The following is a 15,450-nucleotide window of genomic DNA, read 5'->3' as shown; positions in this document are numbered from 1 at the left end:
CGAGCATCTGCCTTGCTTCGGGACGCTCCTTACAACCCCAAATAATAGAAAAATGAATCCTTCATGTTTTACGCAGCTTCGCTTGACTCCGATTCCGCAGGTTCGTGCTGTGCAGGCAGCCCGTGCCCACAGCCCCGTGCCGGGGGCGCAGCACCAGCTCCACGCATCCAGCCGTCAGCGCCCTCATCCATCACCGCCGCTCGAAGGCAGCCCACGCCGAAGGTCCCAGCTTCATCTCCGGCTGGCTTTCATCCATCAGGCCGCTTCCAAAAACCCACTGAAGGCAACGCAAGGCCCCCTCTGAATGCAGACGGGGCCGGGCGAGCCCAGCTGGAGCTCGGGGTGGCCCGCAGCAAGCGGGCTCATGAGGAAGAGCGGCGGCATCCGCGCTCCTTACCTGTGCATCATGCTGTCACCCGGAGAGGAGCCCGCAGACTCGCATGTGCACATAACAGAGATGTTGTTTAGCAGCTTGTCAGCAGCTGTAAATTGGCCGAGGAGCGGAGCTGTTTGCATTCTCCACGGGGCTTGAACTGAGAATTAAACAGTGGCAGCAACCGCAGCTGCTGCCTGGTGGAGCAAATCAATTCTCTGCCTCCCTCCCAGCCTGGGTTCTTTGCAGCATCAGCCACATAGGACAACATTAGGCGGAGACCTTCAGGGCCAGCAGGAAAAGGCAGTGAGAGATCAGGGCAATTAACCCGAAGGGTCCCCAGGGAACGGAGGAAGAAGGAAAAGGGGGTAAAACTCAGGATCCGAGCCCTCCATCTGTCTGCACGCTGCTTTAATTGATCCGGGAGTCAATCAAACCTGCAGAAGCTCTTACTCAGCTCAGCTGAACTCAGCACAAAGCAAGCAAATAAAGGGCAAAAGGGCAGGGCGGGATCCTCCAGCAGCTCTGCCCATCACGGAGGAGAGGCCTGGCACGGGTAACAAACGGCTCAGCAGACGGGGAAGGCAGGACAACACGGCGTCCTCCCCGCTCACCAGCTGATTACAGGGTACGCCGAGACCAGGTTTATGAAGACAAATTCAAATAATTCACCTTTGTGCTCAATCTGATGAGGAGCGTTTGAGTACACAGCAAGTGCACAGCATCATCCTTCGGTGATTAAACACCTTCAGAAAAGCGTCCCAGCAGGGCTGGAGCTGCTGTCCCTGGGGTGGGGGGCACAGGCTCCCGGGGCCAGGGCTTTCGGCCTTCTCCTGACAGCCTCTGCTGTAGCCGCAGCCCTTTACCCTCTCTCCAGCCAGCTCCGGCGGCTGTTCCCCGGGCCAAAAGTAATTAGGAGGAATGGCTTGTAAAGGCGGGCCATCAATAACCCACCTTAAAACGGTGACGCGTGGGAGCCAGGCAGTCCATCACAAGGCAGTGACGGATCGCCCAGCCAGCCGACCACAGAGAGAGGAGTCCTCGGCCACATTAATCATCCCCAATCCCGGGATAACCCCGGAGACCTTGCCAAACATTAGCAACACTTGCCTTCATCCCTGCCCACTGCTTCTTGCCTTCCCCTTGCTATTTCTCACCGTTAATTTCCATTTTTTTTTTTCCCCATCGTGCCAGCACTCCTGCGGAGCCTCCCCAGTCCCTTAGGCGAGGCAAAGATGCGGACACAGATGGGAACGGTGCCCACAGCCCTATTTCCACACTATTCAGGTGCCCCAGAGCTCGCCCTGCAGAAGCTCAGCACCATGCTGGGACGCTGCCCTCCCCAGCACCCCCCTCCCCGAGCATTCCCTGCATGCAGAAGCACAATTAGTTCGGTGCGGTCGCCTTTTGCTCGGCAACATCTGTTTTGCATGGGCGAGGGAAAAGGAGGCAAGCGGTAAACATCATCTTTATTTTAGAAGGAAGACAAACATTAAAAGCCTCTGCACTGCCCTCTCCAAAGCCCTCTGGCTTTCTGATTTCTCTTCAGAAGACAATCCTGTTATTGCAACCAGCTCCGGGGAGCTGTTTTCTTGTGAGCGGAGCACATGCAGAGAAATTACGCTGCTCCTGAAGAGCTCTTACGTGCATAGAGATGCTCCGTCAATGCCCAGCCTGGATGATTAACCCCAGGCTTTGGCTCTCCCATTCAGGCTGAGATGCTCTGTGGAGGCGTCTGCTTTCCCCCGGCTTCAGGGAACAGAGCGCGAGGCAGCTGCTTCCCCGCTCGCTCCTTCCCCCTTTATGGAAAGGTCGGCGCCAGCACTGCCCAAACTGCACGAGGCTTCCAGGAGACTGCTGAGCCCAGCTTGTGACAGGAGATGGTTGGGGGGGGGGGGGGGGGACGAGGCTGGCTGCCTTTCACAAAGAGAAGCCGCTTTGCCACCTTGTTTTCTAACCGGGAATGGAAAAACGCAGCTGGGTAACAACCTGCAAAATGACGCATCCCAATTTAAGGGGCTCAAGAGGGGAAAAAAGCATCAGAACGTTGTCTACAAGTCGGTTTTTTGCCTGGACATCTCTGGATTCAAGGGGATGCCTGCTAGGGAGAGGCGTTCAGGCAGAAAGCAATTACCTGCACAGGTTGCCTCTGCCCAGGGGTTTGCCAGTCCCCTCCGGCAAGGGCCAGCCCCTAACCAGGATGCAACCACGCTCCCTGCATCCCTACATCAGCGTCCCCCCATCCCCATGGGGAACATACACGGGACAGCCTCAAACCTGGCAGCCTCTAGGCACGAAGGACCCTTATAACTGAGGGTTACTGCAAGAGGAAAGGCCACGTAAAAAAAAAAATGCAACAGGTCTGGCTATGCCCCATGCACAACCTCCGCCTGGACCCGGAGCAGTTCGCAGAGCTCCCAACCTCCCAGGGAAGCATCAGGTTTAGAGATTGCTCTGCAGCTAATTCCTTCCCGGAGGAAACACGTGCCTCACTGAAATAAACATCGCATCAGCAGCAGATAGAAGCCTGTATCCTGCAATGTGATTCCTATCGGGTTTAATCTCATTCCTCAGGCACCACGCAGCCCACATGTGCCTCCTCCCCAGCAGAGGATGTCTGCAAACTCCTGCGCGGCTCTGGCTTTGCTTTTTGGTGGGTCCACCCGCACAGAGAAGGATTTTGGGGAGGCTGCAAGCTCTAAGCAAGGGGCTGGGTCAGGCAGGAGGTGATGGATCGAGCCTGGTATAAACCCCGGGCTGTTTGGCAGGATGTGGGGCGATAGGAAGATCAGCCTTGGTATCTGGATGCTCTGTGCTGTGCTTCTGACACAGGTGCTGGGAACATCTTGTTCCACCACTGCTGGTTGACAAAGATCAGGCAGCGTTAGAGGGGATAACTCGGCAGAGCAAGCCTTTGAAGCCCAGATTAGTATCCGTGGGTTATCTCCTCCCGGTTCTTAGGGCCGGGATGAGAGGAACAATCGGATCATTAGCAGTGCTCTGTAATTGTGCCGTGATGAAAGTAATCAGTGCCTGACGCCTCCTGAGCACCAGGAGCAGGGGACAGGCTGCTCTGCTCAGCTCCGTGCCCCCAGCACAGAGCAGCCCAGGACCTGTGCTGGCACCGAGCAGCCTCTCTGCCCCCAGATTCCTGCACACCGAGCCACAGCCTGGTGTTATTCCTGTCCTTATTTACTTCTGACCTAAAGAGGCAGAGCAGCTCTTCATCTCCATCCCAGGAGAAATCCCCAAAGGCAAAGAATTTGAGGAAGAAAGCGTTTCTTTTGTTGTAGCTACATTTGGCAGCAATCTTTTCTCTTTTCAGGAGCTCCAGAGATTGATTTCTGCATCATCCGCCTCTCGCTCAGGTTTCTGGCCCGATAATACCGCAGCACAAACTACAGACAGGTTACAGCAGCGCTCGACAGGAAACACCATTAGGGAGCGGGATGTGACAGCTGCCTTCCTGCTGCCTGCAGCTGCTGCCTGCCACCCGGAGCACCTCCAGCAGCGGAGCCACAGCGAGATAAAAGTTACAAGGCTCGGAGCAAGGCAGCATTGCCGAGCTCCAGCCGCTGGCGCGCTGATCCGCAGACCTGCCCAGGCAGACGGCAGCTCCTCCTGCTCCTCTCCTCGGGCAGAACCGCAGGAGTCTAAGCAAGGGCAAGTCCGGTGGGTGGCTCAAGATGATGTTTAAATAGAGAACGGGGATGCGCACGTCTGTACCCACACCGGATTTAATCTTATTAGCGAGAAGCGCGCAGCGATGCCCCCTGCCAAAAGCTGCAGCGAAACCCGGGGTTATTTCAGCTCAGGGCCATCCCGCTGACCCCAAGTGAGGTGGGGGCACTGGTGCCTGGCCCCGTCTTCCACCAAAAGCATCCCCCAAAGCAATCACAGACACCCAAACCATACGACGGCGCCACATCCGAGCCAGCACCCTGAGCAGATCCAAAACCCGAGCCGAGATTCGGATAAATCCATCCCTCGCCAAGCCTCGCCAAACCCCTCCGCCCTCGAGCTGGGCACCCCTGGATTTCGGGAAGGATGGGAACAGTCCCAAAATAAGGATGGAGGAGCCAGTTTCCCCACTGAAGGATTCCCCGGGCAGAGGGAGGCTCCTGCACGACCGACTCCTGCCCCCTAGCGCTGCTGCAGCCCCGGAGGAGAAGGGAGAGAAGCCGGGAGAACCGCCTCGGGTCGGGGCTTTGAGGAAAAAGCCTCCGAGGAGGCCAGGGAGGTCAGGCAGGGGGGCAGAGGTCGGAGGAAGAGGGGCTTTGTGCCGATGTGAAGCGATGTTGTAGTGGGGATGGAGAACAGGGGCTCTGTCTCTGCCCCTCGGCGGTGCAGGATGCGACCCCAAGGCAGGGGCTGTCCCGACCCGGGTGCCCTCCCGGGGAGCACGTTTGATGTGGGGGCAAGATGTGCCTGGAGGAAAGCCAGACACCAGCCCCCGAGGCAGGACCCCGATTTCTGCACACCCCACAAGAGCCCTTACACGGGGCCGGGACCAGGGAGGTCACAGACCCGGAGCGGGGAGGACCCTGCACACTCCTGCCCCCCTTCCCAGTCCCCTTTTCCTGGGCGCAGCTCCAGCCCTGCGGGTTTATCAGCTGCAGACCCCATCCACCTCCCGTCCTTAAGCCCTACAGGTCCCCTACAGGTCCGCTCACCTCTCCCCATCCACCCCGAACCCACCCAGACACCCTTTTCCCCATAACCACGTAAATCCATCGGTCCTTCAGCTGCAATGCATCACCCAGAGATGCGTCGGAGAACCGTGCTCACTGGGACAGGGGGGGGCTGCACCCCTGCACCCCTAATTCCCCCATGAAGCTCCCAACCAGTGCTCTGTGCTGCTCGGCTCCGTCCCTCGTTGCTCCCCACCACTGCCACCTCGGCAGAGCGTTTCTCCGAGTGCTTTCGCTGCGATAAGCAGAACCATTAGGCAAATTTGTTATTGACTGGTTCATATTAGACTGCTTTTTTCATACTTTCATGGCAACACAACTAATAAAAATGCACTTTCTGGATTTATGGGTTCGTAAAGCTGCTTTCGTGTACCTCGGGGAATCAGGGGATTAGAGCTGTATTAAACATCTCCAGTGAAAACGCCACTCAGGTGAAAAAGGGGAGGGGAAGGGGGGGAAATTCAAGGGCAAGGAACAAGTGAGAGCAAACCCGGCAAAAAATATGGTTTTAATATATTATCTAAAGAATAAAAAGCTCATAAAAAGTTATCGTCAGGCAGGAGGAATTCATAATATCACCGCTTGTGAATTCTGCCTGGGAACTTCCTCCATGGATGAGAGTCATTAAGTTAAAGCAAGACGGCAACGTGCAGCCTACCTGGATGGAGGGAAGGAAGGAAAGGGGGGGGACGTGGGGTCATCAGCAGGAATCCTCCCTCCAGAAAGAAATTAACGCATATCAAAAGCGGGAGCAGTTTCCCATGTGGCTGGAGGGTCTTTGGGGGATCCGGGTCTGGGCTGGGAGCGACGACCTTGCACAGCAGGGACAAACGGCCTCAGGTGTCACCGGGGATCACGCCGAGCCGCAGCCCGTTTGAAGTCGGCATGACACCTTATCTCGGAAATTTTGTCTTGTACTTGAGATAATTTTGCTAGTGGAAGTCATCTAATTCCAAGTATCTCAGACTTGTGGCCAAAAAAGCCAAAAGGGAAAAAAAAATAAAGAGGGAGTTGTTAAAGCCCTCTTTTTCACTAAGCAATCACTTAGTGAAAAGTCATCAATACTGAGGCATCTTCACAGAGCCTTTGATCCCAGCAAAACTACTCTTTCCACTCCGGTTAAAAAACATTCAAGCCATGCCTCTGTAGGTGATCTGATCATCAGTTCCGAGGAGTTAGTCAGGATTTATGCTGATATGAGAGCAGAACCTACAGCGCTCACTACAAAGTGCTTTAGGACCTGTTACCAGCGGAGCTAAGCTATTAAGTTTCTTTATTTTTTTCAGCGAGATTTAGCAAAAGTTACTACTTTTTCAAGCCCTTTCGGGCCCGAATCTACCATCGGTGGCACAGCCCCACCCTCCCATGCAAGCAGGGTCCCAGCCCCGTGCCCACCTCCAGAGCAGGGGCCAGCCCCTGCGTTTCCGTGCTGTTTTCTCCTCCTTTCTTTGGCAAAAAGCCTTGGAAGAAGTTGCCCTCAGCAACCACTCGGTTTACAAACGCCACGCTCTCGAGACATCTGAACCAGGGGTATACGTTGCCGTAATTAATCCTCCGGGGGCACTCACGGCATCAGCAGCGCTGCCGGTGTTAAGGCAGCTGCTGCTGAGCAGCCTGCGTGATCCAACCAACACACATCTCACACCCAGCAAACATCCCTCGCGATGGGCGCCGCTAAACAGACCGCAAATCTGCCCCCGCCTCCCCGCACGCACGTGGACGAGCACACAAGAACACGTCCCAAAGCAGAGCCCTGTCCTGCACCCTGCTTCAACCAAAACTGGCATTTTTCTTCTCTTTTTCTCCATCCAGGGAGGTGACAGTTTTGCTGAAGTCCCTGCAAGCTCCTTAGGGGGTGACCTCAGTTGCAGGCTGCTTATCCCCAACACACCCATAATAATATAAAATCACTGCTCCACCACCAGCACAGCAGTGCCCAGCGGCTGAAGGAGTTCCTTCTCTACACAAAGTCTGATGCTTACCAAGGAACAAGCACCATTTTCCTCGGGCACCCCCGGATTGTGGTTCCCTGAGGGTGCCAATGCCATCATTTTATTGGGATGTTCTCCCAGCCAGCGAGCGCCTCGGCAGCGATCTGAGCACAGCCCTCCTCGCACGCCTGTGTGCACAGCTGGGTACTCGCGGAGCTTTCCAGAGGTGAGCTGAGGCTCAGCAGGCCCTTCACAGCTCCCAGCTGGGCGTCTTCCTTTGCCTTCACCTGCGAGCAGCACTGTCACAGCACTACAAAGGCTGTCCTAGCAAGCTGCAGGACGCAGCAGGACCGCCCGCCCCGCTGTGCACTGTGATCTCCCCAAGAGCCGCGGCTCCCCGCGTCCCGCGGATGAGAAGATTCCCTCGTTCTGTCTTTTTAGAGACAGAGCAAAAACAAAAGACCATATTGTGCTTAAACCCCACGGTGTAATAAGCTCTATGATGATGAAAAGCGGAAAAAACAGCAATATATGTGATACCAGGTGAGAAACATCCTGTCTTAGCTCAGTTAATATCACTTATGTGTATGACAGCCCTATCATAGCAGCCACAATAAGATGAACGATAGGAGAGATCAGTAAATATTATCTTCCTCCTGCAGAAAGGGAGCGCGAGTCCCAGAAGCGTTTAAGCAGTTTGCCAGGCCCCAAAAGAGAAAAACCTGACGCAGGATTAGCAAGAAGAGCTTCCCAGAGCACGCCGCTGCATCCGGCTCCTCCGCGCTCCCCCCAGCACACGGCTACAGCTCAGTTTTACAGCAGGGAAAGAGAGGCTCGAGCAGGGGGCTGCAACAGCCACCTACGTGGCTGCTGTCACGAAGCATCATGAGTTTTTTTCTCATTTATCTGCTCCCCAGCTGCACATTAAGAAAAGTCCTCGCCTGGCCCATCTGCAGGGACCAGATTGTGCAAAGGGAGGAGCCTTCCCCCATTGCTTCCAGGAGGGGCAGGATGCTTGAATACCTTAATTAAAGCCGATCCTGAGCTCGAGATCAAGAATTGTCATGCTTAAACACCTTCAAGAGCTGATCCTGAGCTCTTGAGATCAAGAGCTGCCTTGTGTTTACGTGCAGCCTTGCCCCGGTGGGTTATTGTGAAGGAGAACTCCAAACGGCGCGCGGCTCCGCAGCGCGGTGTGTGAACACACGGCAGCATGCAAGCGGAGGGTGGCCGGCCCCTCGCCGGTGCGGGCACTTTTTGGAGGTCACAGGAAGGGAACGGCCGCGGCAGATGCACCGGAGCTATGGATTACACTAAGGGAGACTTTGTCAGCTGTTGGAAACAGGGATCTATTTTAATGGCACAGCGCTGTTCTACACCGAGCACCCAGCTCAAACACGTCGGTTATACATACACGGACACAAAACGCAGTGGATTAAAAATCACTAGGGTATTGATTTTCATGTTCCAGGCCATAAAAGCCGATCTGGAATGGGAATTAATATCTCCCTGCCCAACTGCGCTGGTGTCGGGTGTGTTCCAGCGCACAGGGGAAGGGCCGGGTCCCGTCCCCAGCTCTGGCCACTGGTGGAGAGGGTCCAAGACATCAGCCACTACTCTGACATGGGGCAGCAATCCCCACGGCTCTATGCTTTTGAAAAAAACACCCTGGATTTGCAAAAACCCTGGCCTGCATACGGAGACAGGCAGAGAGCTCCCAGGCCTTTCACACGCTGGTGAGAGGCAGGCGAATGCCAAATGCAGCGATAAAAATTGCAATATGCAAATAATTTTCATCAACTACAGGCAATCAGCCGTGCTGCCGCTCGTGCCACAATTTTCTTCAACTTCCAAAATAGTTTTCTCGAGTCTCTCATTTTCTTTCCACAACTACCTTTTCTTCCTGACAATCAGATACTTGCAAACAATCATCCAGAGGACTCAGGAAAGAGCTATGCTAAACACAGGGTTGTAATAAGAGAAATTTCTTGTTAAAATATTACATTGCTTTTCAGGCATGTACAATGCCACTGAGAATTTTTTTTAATGCAGCAACACACGCAGTCCAGGATTACAGAGAATCAAATTTTGCTCTCCAGATTACCGTGGTATTGCCAGACAGAATCCCTCCGTGTATATGTTCTGGTTTATAGCCCAATTACCCCGGTAATACCTTTCCTCTGGACACACATTTAACTGTTTCTGAAGCCTCAAAGTCGTACTGTGCTACGATTAGGTAAAGACAATTCTATTTCAGGACTTCGGTAGCGACGTGCATTTTAAGTACAAGTCTTAAATGCTTTCTCACCAGATGGAGTTTGCTTGCATTGCCAGGTAGGAGGGTTTTACCGAGCATTATTTTAACTAACATCGAACCTATTTGAGTCCCTCACTGTTGTAAAACATGCTGCAGTTCATTCCTGTGCATCCCCCTCCTGCCTCGGTGGCAGGACCCAGCTGGGCACCGTAACCCTGCCCCGAGCACAGCTGCAAGCCCGCTGACCAAGCATCCCCAGCACAACAGCAGCCACTTTGCTTGGGAGATGCATTTTCCTGCTGTTTTCCCTTCTTTTTCCTAAGCAGGCCATTGAACCTCTCCACTCCTGGCATTTAATCACAGGTCTTGAAAGCCTTTGTGGGTGTTAAACCTCCATCACTGTTCATAAAACCGGGGAGCCAGAGCTATTTGCCACTGGGGGGTAAGTACAGAGGAAGGAGAGCTGGGCAGACCCAGCCGACAGCACACTGAAGATGAAGACGATGGAAACTCCGACTGTCTCCGGTGACTGGCAGGGAACTTCCCCGAGCTTTTCAGAAGAGAGAGGACTTCTGCCTCCGGGAGCTCCCTTCGTCAGCCTCCCAGGCAGGAGGGGAGGCTCTGCTGGTTCCTTCTGGATTAAAAGGGCTGCTATTGCCTCCTGGAGGTGCCTGAACAACCGTGTTTGGAAACAGCCTCCCTCTGCCACACGTCTTCCCCCTTCCTCTGCTTCAAAAGGGAGGGAGAGGGCAGGCTGCTGATGTTCACCGAGCAGGGACTCGGCCTCCCTTTTGGAGGACGGCTGCCCACTGGTAGCTCCTGCTGGAGCCCGGCCTTTTTCCTACAGAAATTGTTCTGCCTGGGATTCAGTTACACTTCCCAAACCCTTCCATGCTTTCTGGGAGGATAACGCTCAAACTGCAGCAGCCCCGAGATTTCAAACCTTTGCCCCAGGATTTCAGCGTGTCACCCAAATGCGAGGGGGCAGCCAGCACTGTGCAGAAAGCCACCCCAGGGACTTGAGCCCAAAGCATCGTTCAGGCACCGAGCAGAGCTCATCCCTGTCCCAGCAGCTACCGCCAGGCTCCCAAGCTCAGCCCGAGCAGCAGCAGAGCTCCACCACACCGCCACGTGCTGCTCCAACCAAGCACTCATCCAAACACTGACAGATTGATGGGGCTGGAAAGGAGAGGGGTAGGAGCACCCGGAATGCAACGCTGAGATATTAATACAAGAAACGTACTGATAACTTTCTCATTATTTCCACGTTATTGTGATTTCACGTAAACTTCTCACCAACACCGCTCCTGCCTGCCTCTACACTTGTTCTGAGCTGGATCTGCCCCCCAGTGATGCTAATAACGGCTTCCGGATCATTTTTATTCATTTTGTGTGTTTCACTCACAGTACTTCATGTGACTTATGTATCCCCTGAAGCTCATATTTCTATTTGAATTGCAGGGCAAGTAGTGGGTTTTAACATTCTGACTGCACACGCGTTCTCCTCTCCCTCAAAATGAAAGATCATTTGAACTTTGAATTGCATTAGCATGACATTTTTCTACTAAATTACCCTGGCTGCACTCAGTCTGAAAAGAAAACCCCCCTTTTAACTTCGTGTAGGTTCTGCGAACATCTAAACACCAGAGGCAATGCACGGGGGAGAGAAGAGGACAGGAAAGGCCTGCAGCACCACTTGGCATCCTCGCCCCAGGAGAGGCAGAGGCCATCTGCAAGTCCTCCAGGTCTGAGCCTGGGTTTACCAGACCTCCTCCCAGGACAGACTGGGAGCACCGAGGTCTGAACATCACTCACCAGCAGCCCTGCTGCTAGCACAGCTGGGAAGGATTCATTTTCACTCTCCAGGAGTGAAAGACTGGCTTCTGCAGGCCACCCACCCCTTGCACACTCCTCCTGGCCGCTGCAGAATTACCAACATAAGCACCACCAATATTTTGAGTCTCTTTTTAAAGCCCACTACATGAACAGCATATCCAGTGGTTAAAAATAAATCCCTGCTCTCCCTGGGTTGCAGGATGCCAGATCCCACTCAGAGACCTCCATACACATAAGAAATAGGACGGGATCCAATACTCGGGGTAAGCTCCAGTCATTTTTAAGACAACCTCGTGCTATCAACAGGTAAACAGCGTTTTAGGCCTGCAGAGACACTCCTGCTGCCTGTGCCACCTCAGCTCACAGCCGGGTTTATCCCCCACCCACCAGCGGTTTGATGGCATGATTCGCACATTTGCCTACCTCAGCTTGCACTGAGACCCTTTTTCACACCCAGACAGGCTCCTCGCAGGGTGAGGCTCCTGGCTCTGCAGACCTCTGCCTCTCCCATTTACAGGCAATGCATTTCCATCTGAAGAGGAATTTAAAAACTATTAGTCAGGGAACATAGCAGATAGTAACTATAGCAATGCATCACTCACAGCATGGTAATTACACACCACCGGGTTGCCTGTAAAAGCTGGTCTACCTGGCAGAAAATGGCAGTAATCAGCCTATTGGCAGCAGACAATACAGCATCATTTGTAATTCTTATGGCTGCATGTTCTTCGTTTCACAGGGGCTGGATGCTAATCAATGAGTTGCCATGGTTACCCGACATCCACGGCCATCAATACACAATGAGATGCAAGGAAATTAGAGGGGCCTTCAGGCACCACTGCTGGGGGGACCCTGCTGGCTGCAGCCACCCCCCCCAACACCACGCCAGGGGTCAGAAGCTCGGAGCTGGGGCAGATGGTTTGAGCTCTGCTCCTGGCTTCTCCTCGGTGACCGAAGTGACACAGCAGCAAGAAGCCAACTTTTTGTTCTGAACAAAGCCACCCCCCAGCCCCGGGCACTGAAGAGGGTCCCTAGGAGAGGATGAGGGTGGCAGCGCCACGGAAAGACGAGGGGTGCCTCTTAAGAGGGAGCAAGGCATGGCCTCCATCCTGCAGCCTGAGGCTGGAAAACAGAGGAACAAGGACTATGTGACACGGCCAACGTCCCACGAGGAATCGGGAGCAGCAGGCAGCACAGCCTGCCCCTACTGAATGCCAGCCCACGGGCTTGGCTAAAGTCAGAAATAAAACCTGCCCCAGCATCAGAGGTGTTTCATCCGAGGCAGGCTCGAGTTCCCAGGAATAGCAAGGCTTTTTGCTAATAACCTAATTACTTTAATATGCAGCAGCATTAAAAAAAGAAAATGACATTTGAAGTTTGCAAAATGCAAGTCAAGTTATGAATCAATTCCTTCAAATGTTCTTATTAAAGTAATTAAATCACCTGTTGTGTGCTGGAATCTCCTGGGAAACCAGGAGAGCTTTTCCTCTCGGGGGGCTCACAGAGGGGGCCTGCTATGGGCACCCAGCACCCAAACGCGTGCTCAGGGTGCTGCTGGCCACAGGGTGAGGGGTCCCGAGCCACACACGAGCACCAGGGAGCCCCCCACTCGGTGCAGCACCAGCCACGTGCCGCTGAAGGGCCATCCAAGCTTTTTGAAGAAAGCCTCTCGATAGCAGCGAGCCTTTTCTGAAGGCACCGAGGGATTATCGCGTGCGGCACCGCCTTCGTGTTTGTGTACAGCCACACAAAGGGGACGCTGAGCCTCGGATGCTCATTCTGTTCGTCTCCGTTCCCTCTGCTCGAATGCGCAGGCACATCCACGGTGACTTAAAAGAAATGCCCACGGGGATTTCACAGGCCAGGCACACCAAGTTTCATGGATGAAATGAGATAAGCAGGGCAGCAAGAACACCGAGGGGCAGCCTGCCCGCTGATTACAGCAGGACACGGGCCTGAGGACCAGCAGGCCCTGGCCCAGCACTGGGAGAGCATAGAAAACATCCTGAGCAGATTGTAGAAGAAAAGAGACACCGCTGTGGTTTAAGGCTGGATGATCCCCTTTTACGTGCCGTCACCTCTGATCTAACGTGAAGGCCAAGCTCCAAGAAGCTGCTTGCCATGCGTTGGCATGAGAAAAGCCAAGAGCAGAGCCCAGCGCAGGGCCGCGCTGCTTTACAAGCACCAGGCCCAAACCACGCACATGCAAAATGCACGAGCTCCGGCTATTAGCAGCGCTGCTCTCAGGTGGCTCTCAGCAGGTCCCCTGGCACAGAAGGAGCTTTGTTGATGTGCAGTAACACACACGGTAAACACATTTTAGTATGCATGAGAAGCAGGACCACAGCCTCTCAAGGAGAGGGCCAGGATGGGCAGAGGGGAGCTGACCGGGCTGCCCTCGGAGCCCCAGCTGTGCCCACCAAGGCCCTTCTTTCCCCTGGCTTAAACAGAGCCTGTCCCAGCTGCTCAGGGTTTCAAAAGGGATTTTTCTTCCCTCCCTCAGAGTGTTAGCTACAGGTACATACGTCCCAGATCCCCAAAACTCTACAGAAAAGAGCAAAACGGGAAGGCCAGCACCGACATTCGGATCTAAGCACCTACCTGCTCCTGTTCGCTCATCCCACAGCCAATTCCCTCTCTCCACAGGAGCATTTTGGCTTTTTCTCCAGGGCCTGAAGCATTTCCCCCCCTGGGGGTCGTGTCCCTGAGGACCCCTGCAGGGCTCCTTTGCCCACTCCTGTGCCCACCCACCTGGAAAGGGCACAGCCCCTCCCGCAGCTGGGGGCAAACAACTTCTTCCTTGCCTTTTTTTTTATTGTTAATTTTTTAGAGTGAGATTATTAAAAAAAAGGAAAAACTGGCCGTAGGGACGCTTCCAAACAGCACCAGCAGCCTCTTGTGGGCACGGCGAGTCCTGCAGCAGGAGCCAGCACTGCCTGGAGGGAACCAACCCAGGCCAGACAGGGAAGGTTTAGGCAGGGAAAGGCAGTGCCCTCAGCTCCAGGTGTGAAAATAAAACTAATAAACGTAAAACTACAGAGCTAACCGTTCACAGGATGACTACATCGTGAACCATCCGCAGGGTGACTACATCATGCTCAACACACAGGCGTGATACAATTAACCAGGAATTAGATGTAAAAGACCTTGCATTAGAAGGGCTTCACCTGACAAAATCACCTGGTGACTAAGTAATTACAGCAGCTTTCCGCCAAGCCCCCTCCCTCCCTGTTGCACTGCCTCAGCTGAGCACTGGTTTAAGTCACTGGGCACAGATAAGGCAGGTGATCTTGTCAGGAATCCCATTTTTCCCTCTGGTATCTGCAGCTCAGGCACAGCCGCGATGTTATCTCTCAGCACAGACCACTGAAACCAGCTGCACCACAGCCTGCTCCGGGCTAGCCAGGGACTTACTCAGAGCACTGCCTTTCATTTGCCTCCTCATATTAAGCACAGTATAGACACAGCAAGAGATGGCCCACGAGCACATTAAGGGCTATGTAGATGAGAAGGGGGGGTGAATATTTTGCCAAAACCATCCAAACCCAAGAACTGGGCCAAAGCCAGCAGCATAATCCCCTCATTTCACAGCGGGCACAAAATTGCTAAATCCCACTCCCTCTCCAGCCAAATCCTGCCTGTTCCCACCTCCACAGCCCCACATCATGATCTTCTCAGCTTTGGGTTCTTAATTCAGCTCTTTAAGAAAGACAGACACTCCAAGAAGACATGGATTGCAGCACGGCAAGCAGTAGTTGGAGGTTTTAAGGAGAAGGATCAGGTCAGGGAGGAAACCCAGACCTGGAGCTGCAGGAGCCCCAGCAGTGCCATCGCGGCCTGGGGACAAGCCCAGCATGGGGCCATGCCCACTCTGAGCCCAATTTCTAGCAAAAGTCTCAGCTCTGCCCTCTGCCAGGGCTTCCCCACCATTTAGCAGCTGGAGGCACACAGCTGCCAAGCACAAGCAAGCAGGCCAAGCATCCCTCTTGCTCCAGAAACCTCACATCCCCCCTTGCTTTTCAGAAACAAACGCTCCACCGAGCCACAAGTGCAGCAGACCTTTTTCCAAGGGCATATGGCATGGCCATTTCTCCTGCATCTCACAAAAAAGACAACCACCAGGCTCCAGGCTGGGCTGCAGACCACCACTTGCAGCACAGCTGTCCCACATCACCCGTCCCCATGCTTTGGGGAGCAGCCAGCAAGAGGGTTTGCACCACTCCTGCTTCATTCCTTCCCCTTTCCGAAGCCCTCAGGTGGCTCTGTGCCTGGGGACCACTGTGTCCTGCCCCAGGAGGAGCAAGAACAAGGCACACAATAATCCCATCCCCATCTGATTTAGTGCAACCAGCTCACCCCAGG

General features: G+C 54.0%; 1 protein-coding gene across 8 annotated transcripts in view; it reads right to left on the bottom strand.

The window, feature by feature from the left end:
* Window positions 1-15,450, bottom strand: part of LOC310886680 (uncharacterized protein) — a 134,245-nt gene that overhangs the window by 110,378 nt on the left and 8,417 nt on the right. For 7 of the 8 annotated variants that reach the window (XR_014575416.1, XR_014575417.1, XR_014575418.1 and 4 more), the window contains one exon: window positions 11,512-11,620. The gene's annotated coding sequence lies outside the window, so the exon portion shown is untranslated. Of the gene's footprint in view, window positions 1-11,511; window positions 11,621-13,689 lie in introns of all 8 variants that reach the window. The other variant, XR_014575422.1, reaches the window with a different exon arrangement.

This window comes from Anser anser (assembly GCF_964211835.1).
Source record: "Anser anser genome assembly, chromosome: 26".
Classification (NCBI taxonomy): domain Eukaryota; kingdom Metazoa; phylum Chordata; class Aves; order Anseriformes; family Anatidae; genus Anser; species Anser anser.
Note: the sequence above shows the minus strand (reverse complement) of the source record. Positions and strands in the feature narration are given on the sequence as shown.